Below are 14,524 nucleotides of genomic sequence, written 5' to 3'. Positions count from 1 at the left end.
CCTGTCGATCTCGCGCAATTTTCCACAGCTTGTTGTATATCCCGTACAAGAAACGCTTTTGACGTGGGTTCCGGGGGCCTAATTAAAAATCCCTGAGATCCTGTCATCAGAAAGAAGGGACAGGTGCATGGCCTGGCACCGATGTAGTCAGGAGCGGACTGCGGAGCTCCGGCCGGCATATCCCCGGATTGTAATTATCCTGAGCCCCGGGAAAATCGATGAGGCTGAAAGTCCCTAGGACAGGGCTCTTTATCGTAAATAAGAGAAGTGGTCCTGCAACGTGGTAAAATCGCTCGACTTTGCCCTGAAGGGCGCCGCGCCGAGCACAACAAGATGGCAGCAGCGTGACAGAGGGGCAGAAACCTCTGAAGATCGAGGACACGGAAAGAGGCCGAGAGGACTGGCAGCTGTGTCGGAAGAAGGAAGCGAGGTCTCGGAGACAGCGGAGACGTGCCCCAAGAACTGACCGTCGACAGGACGAAGCATGAGGTCGGGCGAATCGCTGTGGACCTTAGGTGAGGCCTGTGGGTGCCACTGCGAGGCAGAGAAACCTGCTCCGGGGACGGAACAACAGCAGGGATTGCTTCCATCTAGGCGTGCGCTCCTGTAGACACAGACGCTGAGAGCCAGGCACCCCCGCGCTGTTTGTGAAAGTGAGGATGCCCGAGTGGGAGAAGTGACTGAGCCTGGTTGGCCTCCGGGGGAGCGCACTAACTTTGAACCTAAGACAGCAGGGAAGCCCCTAAACACTGGCAGCTGACGAGACAGAGTGCGAGGCTGGGTAATTCTCTGCGGGGCACCGGGAAGGCCTGTGAACGCCGCCGCGAGGCAGAGAAGCCTGCTTCAGTGACGAGTCACAAGCGGGGGTTGCTCTCAACTAGGCGGGCGCCCTGTGAACACAGATGTTAAACACCTGGCAACCCCCGAGCTGCTACTACAGGTGGAGGGGCACGAGCGAAAGAAGTGACTATACCGATAGAGTCCTCCGGTGGGACATACTAACCCCAGGCCTGGCGGAGGGCCTGGGAAAGCAAGGCCTGCGAGTTGACGGCACAGTGGTGAGCGCAAACCGTTGTTCTGACGCAGCCATTCAGAGTAGGAAGTTCGGGGCAAACGGAACACTACATCAGACGCCCAGAATAACTCCAAACCCTTGCAGCAAAAATCAGCAAACAGCGTGCAGAGGGCACGACCACCAGACTTTGGGTGGCAGACCGAGAGTGGACTGGGGGGAATCCTACGAAGCCTGAGGTGAGGAGCCCTGGGATGGAGGTGGCCAAGGGAGGACAGCACAGATAGTTCGGGTCAGAGGAAGATAGCAGGAGTGCACGAGTGGGGCAGCCATTAGAGAGCAGTCGATCTCATAGACCAGGAACTCAACGCGTAGTGGCCCACCAAAGGACTACACAGGGAACAGGCCATTGGGACATGGAGGGACCATGGGCACCATGAGAGAACCACATACAGTGGCTGCCCCTCTTAACACTGCGAGAGCAAAGACCCATCGAGTGAGATGGGGAAGGTACCCAAGCAAAAAGGATATAGTGCCCTCAGCATTGGGGGAGCCGGAATCCAGATGGATGACGACGACAAAAGCATGGAGTCGGTGAGGGACACCGCTGCTGCACGGCCCACCTTGACAGACATCATGGAGGCCATTACGGCCTCCAGGGAGGCACTGGAGGCGAAAATAGATGCGATCAGAACAGATCTGAACCTACTAAAAGACGACCACTGCAAACTAAAGGAGAGAGTGGCAACAACTGAAAAGACACTCAATGATCTCCCTGAGATAGTAATAAGCTTACAAAAATCACTTGGTGAGATGGAGGCCAAGATTAAAGTTCTCAAAGTAAGAGCTGAGGACAGTGAGGGTAGATCTCATAGGAATAATCTACGCATAGAGGGAGTTGCTGAAAAAGCAGAAGGAACAGACATGGTACAATTTCTTGAAGGGTGGATTAAAGCTCAAGTTGTCTCAGAGGACCCCTATCCTTTTTAAGTGTTGGAAAGAGCTCACAGGGTGCCAGCCAGGCCGCCCAGACCCGGCGCCCCTCCTTGCCTTATAGTGGAGTGACTCCTTCATTATAGGTATCGTGATCACATTCTACACCAAGCCCGGCAAAAGCAGGACCTACAGATGGACAACAGCAAAATCATGATATTCCCAGACTTCACCAGGGAGGTGCAGCGCCAAAGAGCCTCATTCCTAGCCCTCAAAAGGAAATTACGGCAACTGCAGATCCCTTGCGCAATGCTGTTTCCAGCGAGATTGCGAGTGGCTGATAAAGCAGCTGTGCAGTTTTTTACTATGCCGCAAGAAGCGTGACATTGGTTGACTAGACACGGCCACGAAAGGCATAATTCCTCACCAGATCTGGAACAGAAGCCCAAAGAAAAGAGCAAGAGTATGACTTGCGCGCCGTCCTCAAAGGAGGTCAGATCTAAAAGGCGCAAAGCAGTGAAAGCCGTTGTGGAACTTAGTCAGGGTGGCTCCAGTCCTAGTTCAAGTAAGAGTGGGCAGGAAGCAGGCAGATCCAATGGGTCTCCGGCCACCAGTGCTAACGAAGATTCAGACACTGAATTGCCGAAGGTCACACCCCAGTCGGCGGACAATATTGCGTGATGGGGACAAGCCAAGAAGAAGAAGCAGTTATGCATACCGCTGTCAGTCTGGCCTGAGACTGAGGGAGTAAACATTGGTGGCATAACTCATACTGGACAGGCAGAAGAAACGCAGCATATGAACCGGGCCAAAGGGTAAGTCAGGACATTGCGGGATGGGGTATGGTGGTGCTCCGGGGCCTGATGGGTAAGCTACATAGCCCCAAATCCACAAGAAGCCTAGTTGGTAACTTAATTTGAGTTTGGATGGGAGCTGTTTAACCTGTACCTGTCCTGGGGATGGGGAGTTTGGGTTATTGTTCAATTCAGGGGTTGTTTTTAGGGTCCAGGCGTGTCAAAGCTGAGGTGGTTAACGGGGAAGAGACGAGACCAGCACAATGGTACCTCCCATAGATCTTAAATGCATATCATGGAAAGTGCGGGGATGCATACTATGTCGAGGCGCCATAGAATACATGCGTACTTAGTGAGGAGAGGGGTGCAAATTGTGCTGCTGAAGGAGACGCACTCCAGCGTAGATGGAGGGGCCACGTGTACTACACAAACTACTCAGCTTTTGCCAGGGGAGTCCTATCTGGGTGAGGGCGGGAGTACCATTCCATTGCACAGGGCAAATAATCGACCCAGAGGGGAGGTATGTCATACTGTCGGGAAGATTAGATGGTAGAGATGTAACATTGGGTAGCATTTATGGTCCAAACACAGCCTCAATCCTGACTCAGCTCTCCAGAACACTGGCCCCTGCGCTGACGGGGTCGATAATATTAGGGGGAAACTTTAATTGTATCACAGATGTGGGGTTGGATCGTTCCCACCCTTCTCTCCCAGATGCTCCAATACATAAAATAGCAGAAGCGCAAAGGCACTAGCAGCAGCGATGGGGGTTAGTGGACACCTGGAGGGCGCAACACCTAGGGGACAGAGATTATTCCTTTTTCTCGGCACTGTACAAGTTACATGTCAGACTAGATTCCATACTGTGTTCTCCTGATGTGCACGAATGTGTACAGACAAGTGAATATCTAGCTAGAACAATCTCAGATCATAACCCGTTATTACTACGACTAATCTGGTCCAGAGAAAGACCTAAAATCCCGACCTGGCGCCTGAGACCTGAAGTGTTGGAGGACCAGGTCTTCCAAGCAACAGTGAGCACTGCTTTCGGACAATATTTTTTCGAGAATACCAGCACAGCGACAAACAAACTAGCATTTTCGAGGACTAGAAGTAACCGAGCAAACATCATATTGCATTGTATGCGGATGACTTACTGCTGTTCCTGGCAGATGTGGGAGAAGCGATTCGGGGGGCTAAGGAACGCCTACACAGACTGCAGAGGGTGGCGGACCTCAGAGTGAACTGGGCAAAATCATGCCTCTTCCCTACCAAGGCGGACAGGGTGGGACTACAGGAGACGCAAAGAGTCCAGTGGGAGCACCAGTGCCTAACATATCTGGGAACTAAGATATACCACACCCAAAGAGACCTATTGGAAGGTAACGTAGGGAGAGCCTTGAAGGGAGCAAAGACTAGTTTTAACTTCTGGGGGACTCTTCCTCTATCAGTAGCTGGCAGAATCGCCCTACTGAAGATGGTGACCTTACCAAGGCTTTTATATTATTTCGGAGTACTGCCAGTCTGGATCCGGCACGAATGTTCGATCAATTAAAATCACTGGTAAAGGCGTTCTTTTGGGGAACAAGTAGGAGAAGAGTAGCACTCACCAACCTTATGAGGCCAAGAGCCTAGGGAGGACTGGCTGTACCCGATTTTGAGTACTGTTACCTTGCAGCACAACTACAGTGGCTTACGAAGTGGGTGGCAAGCAGACTCAGAGGGACAGTATCCCATGGAGACACAACCCCAAGCTTGAAGATACTGTCACAAGTAATGCTGAGACTCCCTATTCAGGATTGTGACATGTCCACAGAACTGAAAACAGCAAGTAAGTGTTGGAATACGAGCCTACGATGGTCTAAGACTAAATGCCCCTATGCCCCAGAGATCCTGTTGGTTATGTGTGAAGCGTTACCTCATGGAGGTGACTTGCGTAGACTGGAGGCCTGGGGAGAGCTAGGAGTGTCCTCAATGGGAGACTTATACGAGGAAGGCAGCCAGATCCCTTTTAACGACCTTAGAGAGAGATATGACATAACTGGGGAGATTTCCTGTTGCACACCGCCCTCACAGCAGCTGTAAGAAAACACTAGAGGGAGGGACTCACAGAACCGCAGACATCAGCGGGGTGTCAGTATGTGGTAAGTGTAGCTGGAACCTTTAAGGAGGTTACATGCCTTTAAAGGCAACTCACGCATGAGACACTCCATTCACTGAGTAAGCTGCATCAGAAATGGGAAGTAGACTTAGGCAAACCAATACCTGAGAAAGTGTGGGGGGAGTTAGTGGAAAGGGCATGGGAGAGCACTAGAAATTCCAGATTTCAATTGGTGCATTTCTATATTTTGCACAGAGCTAACCTCACACCGGGCAAAATTAATAAATATTTATATACACAAACAGCAGCTTGCCCGCGCTTCAACGTAAAAGGAGACAAACTCTTGCACATGTTCTGGAGCTGCCCGAACCTGGGGGACTTCTGGGAAAAAGTAGCCACATTTTTGGCAGATGAGAACGGAAAAGAAGTAGTAGTAACACCTGGGTATTGCCTGCTACACTGGTTACCCCATATGGCTAAAAATAAAGTGACAAGCAGGTTCCAGGACCTTGGCCTGGTATTAGGAAAAAGAGACATCACCAGCCACTGGAAATCGAGAGGGGGCCCTAACATACTCAGAAGGAAAAAATAATTAATAAAATGGGCAGAATGCGAGGGGGCAGTCAGGTTGCAAATAGCCAAAAAAACAGGGAGCGAAAAAAGACTAGAGGCAGCGAGAGCATGGACAGCATTAGTGGAATTATTGAGAAATCCAGAGAATGAGGTAGGAGAGGACCAACCAGGAGAACCCCTTGAAGGTGAGAGCTGAACCCCACACTTTAGACATCACAGAATGATAAACAGTGGAGCAGATACACAACAGTAGTAAATCCTCAGACTGATAGGATATAAGCAATGGATCCATTATGGCAGTTAACAGAGCAAATAGACGGGCATACCCAAATCAGGAAGATAAGAGATTGTTTACATGCGACACGCCTGAGGGGATGGCGAGGGTGGGGGGGAACAGTTGGGGACAGTTTACAATGTTGAGCATTGTCTATTATTAAATGTTTAGGGTAAACAGTAGAGAACTCAATGGACTGATTATGATGTAGCTTGCAGTACTTTTAGTAACATGATAGAGGGGGGTGGGGGTCTTGAGCTAATGGCACGACGCTTCATTCTGCCTTAGACATGTAATTGTAGGCTATTGAGGAGAACATCTCAACATCCGTAACTAAAGTTATTACTATAATTTGATGTAATGTACACAAATGTAAGATCAAAAGCTTAATAAAGTCTGTTTACAAAAAACAAAATAAAAAGAAAGGAATCAGAAAGAAGGGACAAGTGTTACTTCACATGGGAAAGTGTTGAGGTTTTTAGCCAATCTGGGCACAACTTCCCAACACTATATGACGTCACCACCCTGAGTGTTCTGTTTGTACATATCGCTGATCAGGCCTATTGATCTTAAACCTTTCGGTGATGCCCAGGAATCTAGATTGACACCCATTTGTGTCCATTACATATCTTGGTATCTAGGGTATCCTCACTGAAGTGTGCTGCCAATTCTAGAAGCATGAAAATGCGGGAATATGCAGTGTGTTAAAATCCTTAATTTTGGCTATACAAAGACAAGAAGTTTGTTGCATTGTTTTGAACAGGAAAATCATTTGGTGTGGTATGCGGTATGCTCTAAATAAGACCTCAGTTCCCTGAACCTGCCAATCCTTTGTCCCCCAGGCAGATTTTGTGTCTATGGTGTCTTTCCAAAAGTCAATACCCTGTATAGACAGTTTGGAAATAAAGGAAGCAGAGTATATCAGCTTGGTGTGTGTTAACATATTTTTCTTTGCAGGTGTAGGTGCAAGCCTATATAATAGGAGGCTGGGTGTAATGTGTCAAAACCCGAAAAATAAGCAAACGTTTGTGCAAATGTTTGTGACCTACCTTTCGGCGGTGTTTGGCAGTGTTCCCATTGAGTGTGATGATAAACAGAATGTGGGATATTAGCTTTGTGTTAGATATGGTGACCATAATGTTGATAAAACATGTCTCCAAAATTAGATGTACCATCATACAACTTTTCATTAGAAAATGCAGCCGATTGCTCTAAATCTGCAAGCAGATTATGCACAGTCTTAATGTCCCAATCATTAGAGAAAATACTAGCGGTGATGATATCATTTAAAGAAATTTTAAACAAGTATGGAATTTGTAAAAGTTCAGCAGGACCATACATACCATACCATACCCTGTCCCACACTATTCCTTCAGGATCTGGAACTGCTGTAATGATCACCAGGGAAGGTCCCTTAGTTCACAATGTGATGATGCATGTGGTTTTAGAATCAAGTTCACAAGTAGTAAGTCATACTGCAGAGCGTTCTGGGAGATGGTGTCCGTTCAGAAGTAGAAAATAGACAGTTACCAAACCAATCCAGAGGACCAGGAAAAGTAATTCCATAGTAATCCAGAGATGTATCTATGGAACAACAAAGTATGTATTTTTTAGCCAAACATATAGAGCATACACTCGTAGCTTGAAAGGGAGAGGCGGCGGTGGCAGCTAAGGCTCGCTGGAATGCGATGATTAGTCGTCATAATCTATGAAGTAGCCAGGCGCCGTATGGTCTATTTTTGGCAGCTCTGCAGGTTTTTGTAGAACCAGGAGATGACTTGATTCGTGGCATATTCACATAGATGTCATCAATTTGTTTATGAGGATTTCTGTACTTGTTAATTGTACAGTTGTAGTTGTTTCAACAGGAAGAAGTATCATTCCATTGTTGTTTACAGCTGCTCTTTGGAGAGTGGAATCTTCTGTCGTTATTAAAGCATCCATCTGAATTTCTTATACAGTAGTGAAAGGAGTGCGGCGGCAACCTAGGAGCGAACATGGCCTGCTGTTGAGAATCGGCCACATAGTGTGGTTTGACCAAAGCAATTGAGACAAACCTTTTGTCTCGGCGGCCGGCAAGAGGAGGAAGAAGTACAGTTCTAGTGCCTTTGACAGCGAGGACAGGTACAGGTGTTCTGTAAGATGGCCCAAAAACAATTTTTTCCCTGACCAAGTCCCCAATCTTCGGGACCCAGCCAGTTCTTGCAGGAACTACCTTCACTTCCCCAGTGATGGTGCGTTTTACTTGGGAGGTTGCTTTGTAAAGCCCGGAATTCATTGAGTTCCTTTAAAACAGAGAAACATTGATTGATGTCAAATGGTGTTTCTGACACCAGTGCGCCGACACTATCGAGGCCTGGCACCCACATTCTCACCCCAAACAGGACTTCAACTGGAGTACAACCCCCCAGGGATTTTCGTGGCATATTATTAAGTCCTCTCTGAACCAGATATAGGTGACTGACCACACTGCCACCGGAGCCTAATACCCTTGCTGTTAAAGTCTGCTTTAATTCATTGTTTTTCCTCTCAACTACCGAATATCAATAGGGATAGTAGGGGGAGGAGTACCACAAGGCCACATCCAAACTTCCAATGGCTTCTTTCTAAGCCTGAGAGCTAAACGTCAGGCCCTGGTCGAAATGTGGGGTGCCAATTGTGTATGTCCCGATGAATACTCGCAAATCCTTTATAACAGTTTGGGTTTCAGCGGAGTGCTGTGGTCTAACCCACAGGAATCTGGAGCATTAATCCACCGCCACCAAGATGTACTTGTAAGCCCTATCAATCGCTAGAGGCTTATCTGAGATCAATAGAGGTGTCTGAGGTGGAAGTGCTATGGTTGAGCTCTTTCTCTGCTGGCAGATGTTGCATTGGCGGACAAAGTCCTTGGACTGTTTGGTAAGACCTGGCCACCAATATCGAAGCTTCTGTAATGTTACTTAAGCCGTAATCCCTGCGTGAGTTGACCCCAGACCCTAATGTGCAGCTAGTATTAATTCCAATCTGCGATCAGTGTTTGGTATTACTCTATCCCCCACTCCTGGAATCTGAACATACAGAATGTTTTGTGCATCTAACTTGTAGGAGTACTTGAGTGGAAAGCCTTTCAGCAGGTGGGTGTCACTGCGGGCAACATCGGCGGCCACCATGATGTGTCTGTCTAATCTCGTGCTTGAATGAATGAGTGCAGCAACGGCAGCAGTTTGGATTATTGCCTTCGCGGCCTCACTGAACATGGAATTCCCATTAACGTGACACCAAAACGCTGATGACTCAATGTATGGATAACATGAGCATTTGGCATGCATTCTTTCAGCGTTGCCACTTGTTCCCAAAGCATCTTGTTCTTGATTGTGAAACTCTTTGAATCTCAAAATCCATTTGGGCCCCAATAGAGAAGATATTAATTACAGGACCGGACACAATAGTATGATCCGCACACTAGGAGTGTGGGGAATTCGGGATCAGTACTTTGTAGTGCTATTGTCAGAGCTTTTAGTTCTGCCAGCTGTGCTGTACAGTTCTCTAGGGACTGCGTGTGTGTTTATTCAGGACAGAAATTTACATCACACATGCGCCCTTTTACGATTGATCATGCCATGGAATATTGGTGTTGTGTCCCTACGGCAGGCTGAGCGAATCCATTGGTATAAATGTTGTATTCATATGGATCTAGCGGCATTATTTATTCGGCAGAGGATAATATTGTTCGTACTGCAGAAATGCTTGTGTTTGTAGTGTAGAATCAAATCCTTTGCAGTGAGAGAGTTAGCCCATTGAATCCATCGTAGATGCGTAGATGCAAGGCTTTAGTATTTGGAATGCTTGCTTTGGTAACGGCCTTTAAGGTCGGTACTGGGATACCTACAATGATTAGCTTATCCTGAGTCGGTGCTCTCTCTCTCTCTACAGCAGTTTGTACTGCTGAATACATTTTCTCAGTGGATGCTAAATCCATTTCAGGATTTGTGTATAAATGTGATTTGTACGCAATGGGTACAGTATCACCCTCATTGAAGGTGATATAGGTATACTTGGTTGGTCCAGCGACTACGCGGATTACCAGGTTAGTCAAATTTACACGTGTGTGTGAATGTTTGGAACCTATCATATCAGCTTCTATGGAACGTAAAATGTTTGTATGTTCCTGTGTACGATGGTGATTGAAAAGGAAGGTCTGATTAAATCTTAAAACGGTTTTATCGTTCTGCGTAATCCAAAATGTATGTTCTGCCAAAATTCAAAAATCCTAAAATGGATTGTAGTCTTATCAGAGTTGTTGAAGGTTGGAGCAGTGTGCATTTTTCTAAAAAATGTGCTGCCAGTGTTTTGCCATCACTTGACAACTCGTATCCCAGAAACAAGACGTTGAGATGGGCATATTTTCATTTTTTTACATTAAATTTGTAACCCAGGTGAGCGAACCCTAGAATTATGTGGTTCACTCTAGCCAAGTCGTCCATTAATTCATCGTCCATCAGATAAATAGCATCTACAAAGGACAATGCCTCCTCATTAAAATGGGTTATCTTGGCTGAAACAGCCTCAGGCTTTTCTTATACCCTTGAGGTAAACAAAAAAATTGACGCATTGAACCCAGCGCTGAAAAAGCGATCAAATATCTGCTTTCGGGCGCTATATTCTGACAGAAGATTCCATTTGAGATATTTAGGGCACAATGTTGTTCATTAGTGCGGCACTATGTGCATTTTGTTCTGCAAATGTGCATGTGGAAGTGTTCAAATGTCGGTAGTCTAAGATTAGACAGTGTGAATTTTCTGGTTTCATTATGGGGAAAAAGGGAATATTCATTGAAGAGGTGCAGTTTTCTAATACACCTTGGTATTCAAGTTGTTCTAGTATTTCCATAACTTGTATTTTAGCTTCATTTTTGATTAGGTATTGTCTCTGCGGTTGAGGGACTGATTTCAATCTGATTTCGTGATGAGGAGACTCATCATCCCACCCTAACTTGATTTCAGTATGGTGCAGGAGCTAGTGCAAGCGCCTACGGCTGCGCATATGAATGTTTAACTGATTCTGGAACGAGTTCAGAGAAAGCCGGTAAAATTACTGCTTCTCGCATTGGGCATTCCATTATGAACTCAGGTGGCCGATCCGTTCAGCCAAAAGAATGTCGTAACCATAAGTCAGGTTCTCCCAAAAGAGACGCTTGACTGTCCTGGGAAAGTCCCCCTCCATTTGGAGTGTAATTTCGTATGAGCGATGAGGTACACTTACCCTTGTATCAGGTGTTTCCACCGTGATATGCTCACTCAGCTCTACTTCCGCCAGTTAATCCATCAGGTTCCGGCGAGCTATTGCTGTGTTTTTCAGCATTGCTACTGCCCGTTCCCAGTTTAGAAACAGAGTCCTCAGCAGCCTGAGCATTTCTTACTTACATCCCGGCTACCTTCTTCTGTTTGAATTGAGGTTTAGGAGCCTTTTGTTTGTCCTCCTTAAGCATCTAGTCTGAAGTGCGATGTGTGTTTCCCTTTTCGGCTTCTCGTACTCTTCAGATTTGCGCTCCGACTGACCAACTCTCTCTGAACGCGTATTGGATGAATCCTTAAAGGAACAAGAGGCACGTATATCAGTATCCTGATACCTGTCAGGCTTTCTAATATTAACATGGTTTCTTAAAAATAATTTTTTGTCAGTGAGTTCCTGTTGAGGAGACATACCCCGTGATCGTGTTTTATTTTGTTTATTTTTTTGTTTATTATCCCACTTCTTCTTGGAATCAGGTGCTTGCTTGGAGTTATCTTTTCAGAATTACCCCTAACCGTTGGTTTCCCAGGTCTGGCTCCTAAATTATCTCTACCCAGGGTAGCATAGGTTTCTTCAAAAATTGTAGGTAATTCTCGCTGATACTGTGCAGGACTGAGTTCCTCTAGGCGCTGGTGTATAGCCAATGCTGCTGCCTTTCCTTTTATGTTACCTAACAATATAGAGGATACTGTGTCAATGTTCCCTACCAGTTTCATTCCTAAGTCCAGGACAGGTGCTTCCCTGCACTCATTCTTTACTTGCTTCAATACCTCAGGTAGAACTCATATTGAAGGGGTACTACGTGTTCTAGTTTAAACGGCAGCGAAGACTGTACCCCAAGTGACACAACTTCAACGGCAGGAGCCATCCCCATTGGCAAACAAATTATTAATATTCTGTGTTTCTTCTGCGGGCCCGTATCAAGAACAACTGCTTTAAGCTGACACATTTTCTGTGCTATCCAGAACGGAGTTTGCCTCCGACTGGTGGGAACTTTTCCCATAACGGCATTGAATGTTTGAGGGCTGATACCCATAACAGCTACTTGTGGCTGTGCAGCCTGAGCCATCTGTGCAGGGTAAGCTGTGAGTGTTCGCATAATGTACTGCGTGAGGTTTCTGTAACTTTTTACTAGATCTTTCTATAGTATTCTTATTTCTGCTGCATTTAAAATAGCAAGATTAGGACGCGGTGTATAACTAGCTAAGACCGGCCACGTCGCTCCTTCTTTACTGAGGGGACAGAGTATCACATTTTCTACGGTATGCAGGAGGGCACCTTTAAACCAATTTATGTGCTCTTGACAAATTAACGGAATTTCAATGTACACATTTGGAAAGTATTCCTCTGGTGTTTCATCTTCAGTGTAAGGGTGAAACAATTGTGTACGTGCATCCGCAGATGGGAACTTAACCCAAGAACAAAATACCTCTGTTCTGAATGCTTTCTGTGCTTCAACCGCAAAAAGTATATCCCCACCCAACGCCGGGATTCTGTAATGGAATGTTTTCATAGTAACTGCGTGTCTGCAATTTTCTGTAATGTTTAGTCTAACTTTTTGATCTTCATTGTTATCTCCATGTTCGGACATTGTGTGAAGAAATAACCATTTTTTGTTAATAGATTTATGGAGATAGGGTTAGCACAAGCTTGAATAACCTACAGCCAATACATAGGGAATACCTGCTCAGCTACGGCGGATATTTCCTTCCCACCACGGACCTCTCCGGTTTGGAGGTGAGTAGGGCTCTCTGAGAAAAGCACATCTGAACTACTGATAAATAAGAACCTAACCAATGTTGGGCGCCATGTCATGTAGTTCCTACTAATCCGTAGGATCTGCGTGGTTGTTGGACAAGAAACTAAGGGCTTGGTGCCTACACTGATCCGGACATCACCGCAGGATATGTTGGCCTATAGAACAGCTAGCTCACAGTGCCACCGTATACCCCCCAAACCTTATCAGGGAGCGCACGGTTTCTGCCAACCACTGAACATGACAACCCTGACCCCTCAGTGATAGTGGCAACAGATCAGAACCTGTCACTCAGTTACTCGTGCTCAGAAAAATATACAGAATACACAGCCGGGCATTTCCAATATATATTTATTGAACCAACGTTATCCTTGTATAGAATACATGTGCTGTGATAATCAGTAGGCAGAAACAGATAAACGTGATTTCAAGCACCAAAAGCATAAATAGTAGATACAGTTCTACCATGGTGCTAAAACAGTGTATATATGCAGGCACATAAACAAGGCAGTAATCTGGCATACTTCTGCCAAGTAAAACCCTAATTGTACCTAGAGTGTGTGTAGGTGTGAAGCCAAGAATCCCCCTAGGGTCGAGCCAACCCCATTACCTGGTGAGAGAGAATGTAAGAGCCGTCTTAGTCACAAACTGGACACCCCCTCACAAAGATGTCAGACCACTGCGTGGTGAAGTCTCTGCATGCAGGGACCCTCTGTGTCAGCTGAAGTGGCTCCTCTACTAATCTATCGGGATGCTCATTATTTATAATAGAAAGCAGGCTTGGTAAGCACGTTGTAGATTAGCGATGTTATGGATATGGAGATAGATCTGTTGTCCCGTGGATGAAAATAGAACAGCATTTGTCCACGGTGTGTAAACAGGTTTTGTACATGATGTTCAAGGTATAATGTTGTGCGAAGCTAGATGTGTAAACATGTAATCCAACATTGTCATGCATGCAAATATGTGCAAACGTTCACGGCAGAAATGGTATTGTGAAAAATAGGACAATGTAAGAAATGAGCTGCTTTGCTACATGGGCCTAACCTGGGAACATAACAATACCTAGGCTATCCTGTTTTAGGTTTCAACCTATACTAACTGACAAAACCCCACTGAAAGGGAAATAGCCCTCACCAGTGTAAACATATAAACACTGATAAACACCTGTACAACCAAAAACTAAATGCCATTCAAAGAAATGAAAAGGAGAGCGAAAGAGTCATTTATATTTCTTCCTGAAGAGGCCAATTCAATGTAACTTTGTTGTACAAGGTAGTAGCAAGAAAGACTGGTCTAACATTATTCTGCTTGAGTTTTGTTGGTTACGGATGTCACAAAAATATTGTTTCTTCTTCCTTTTGCTTTTTTGTTTTGTCTTGTGGACTTTGGACTAAAGATGCAGGGTTTAGAAGCATTTTTTAGGTCTTATTTATTTTATAAACTGTACAGAATCAAGAAATATCAAAATCCTATTTGATATTTTGGCTATGTCTTTCACTGATAGGTAAAGTGGCTGGTTTCATAAGAATCTTTCCCAAAACGTACCATCACATTTACCCACAGACGGAGAGTGAGTGAAACCTTTGGATGCATCAGCCTCCTTTTCTAGTGAGTTAGTATTGATAGTAGGTGAACTGCCAAACACCCGAGGCTTTAAACATTCAACGCAAGGTGTAGTGACAGGTATGTGTGAAAAGAATGCTGTCACCAAGCATCTAAGATAGTGGTGAAAAAAATAACACCAGACTTTTGAAAGCATGAAATGCAGTTTCACTTGGAATGCTGCTGCAAAAAGTTCTTACCT

The 14,524-nt window shown here is 45.6% G+C and overlaps 1 protein-coding gene across 2 annotated transcripts in view; it reads right to left on the bottom strand.

Moving 5' to 3' along the window:
• Positions 1-14,524, bottom strand: part of LOC146789947 (anion exchange protein 2-like) — a 2,390,686-nt gene that overhangs the window by 1,868,610 nt on the left and 507,552 nt on the right. The gene's annotated exons all lie outside the window — the stretch shown is intronic.

The sequence above is a fragment of the Triturus cristatus genome, chromosome 10 (genome assembly GCF_964204655.1).
Source record: "Triturus cristatus chromosome 10, aTriCri1.1, whole genome shotgun sequence".
NCBI classification, from domain to species: Eukaryota; Metazoa; Chordata; class Amphibia; order Caudata; family Salamandridae; genus Triturus; species Triturus cristatus.
The sequence above is the reverse complement of the archived record's forward strand: the minus strand, read 5'-3'. Positions and strand labels throughout refer to the sequence as shown.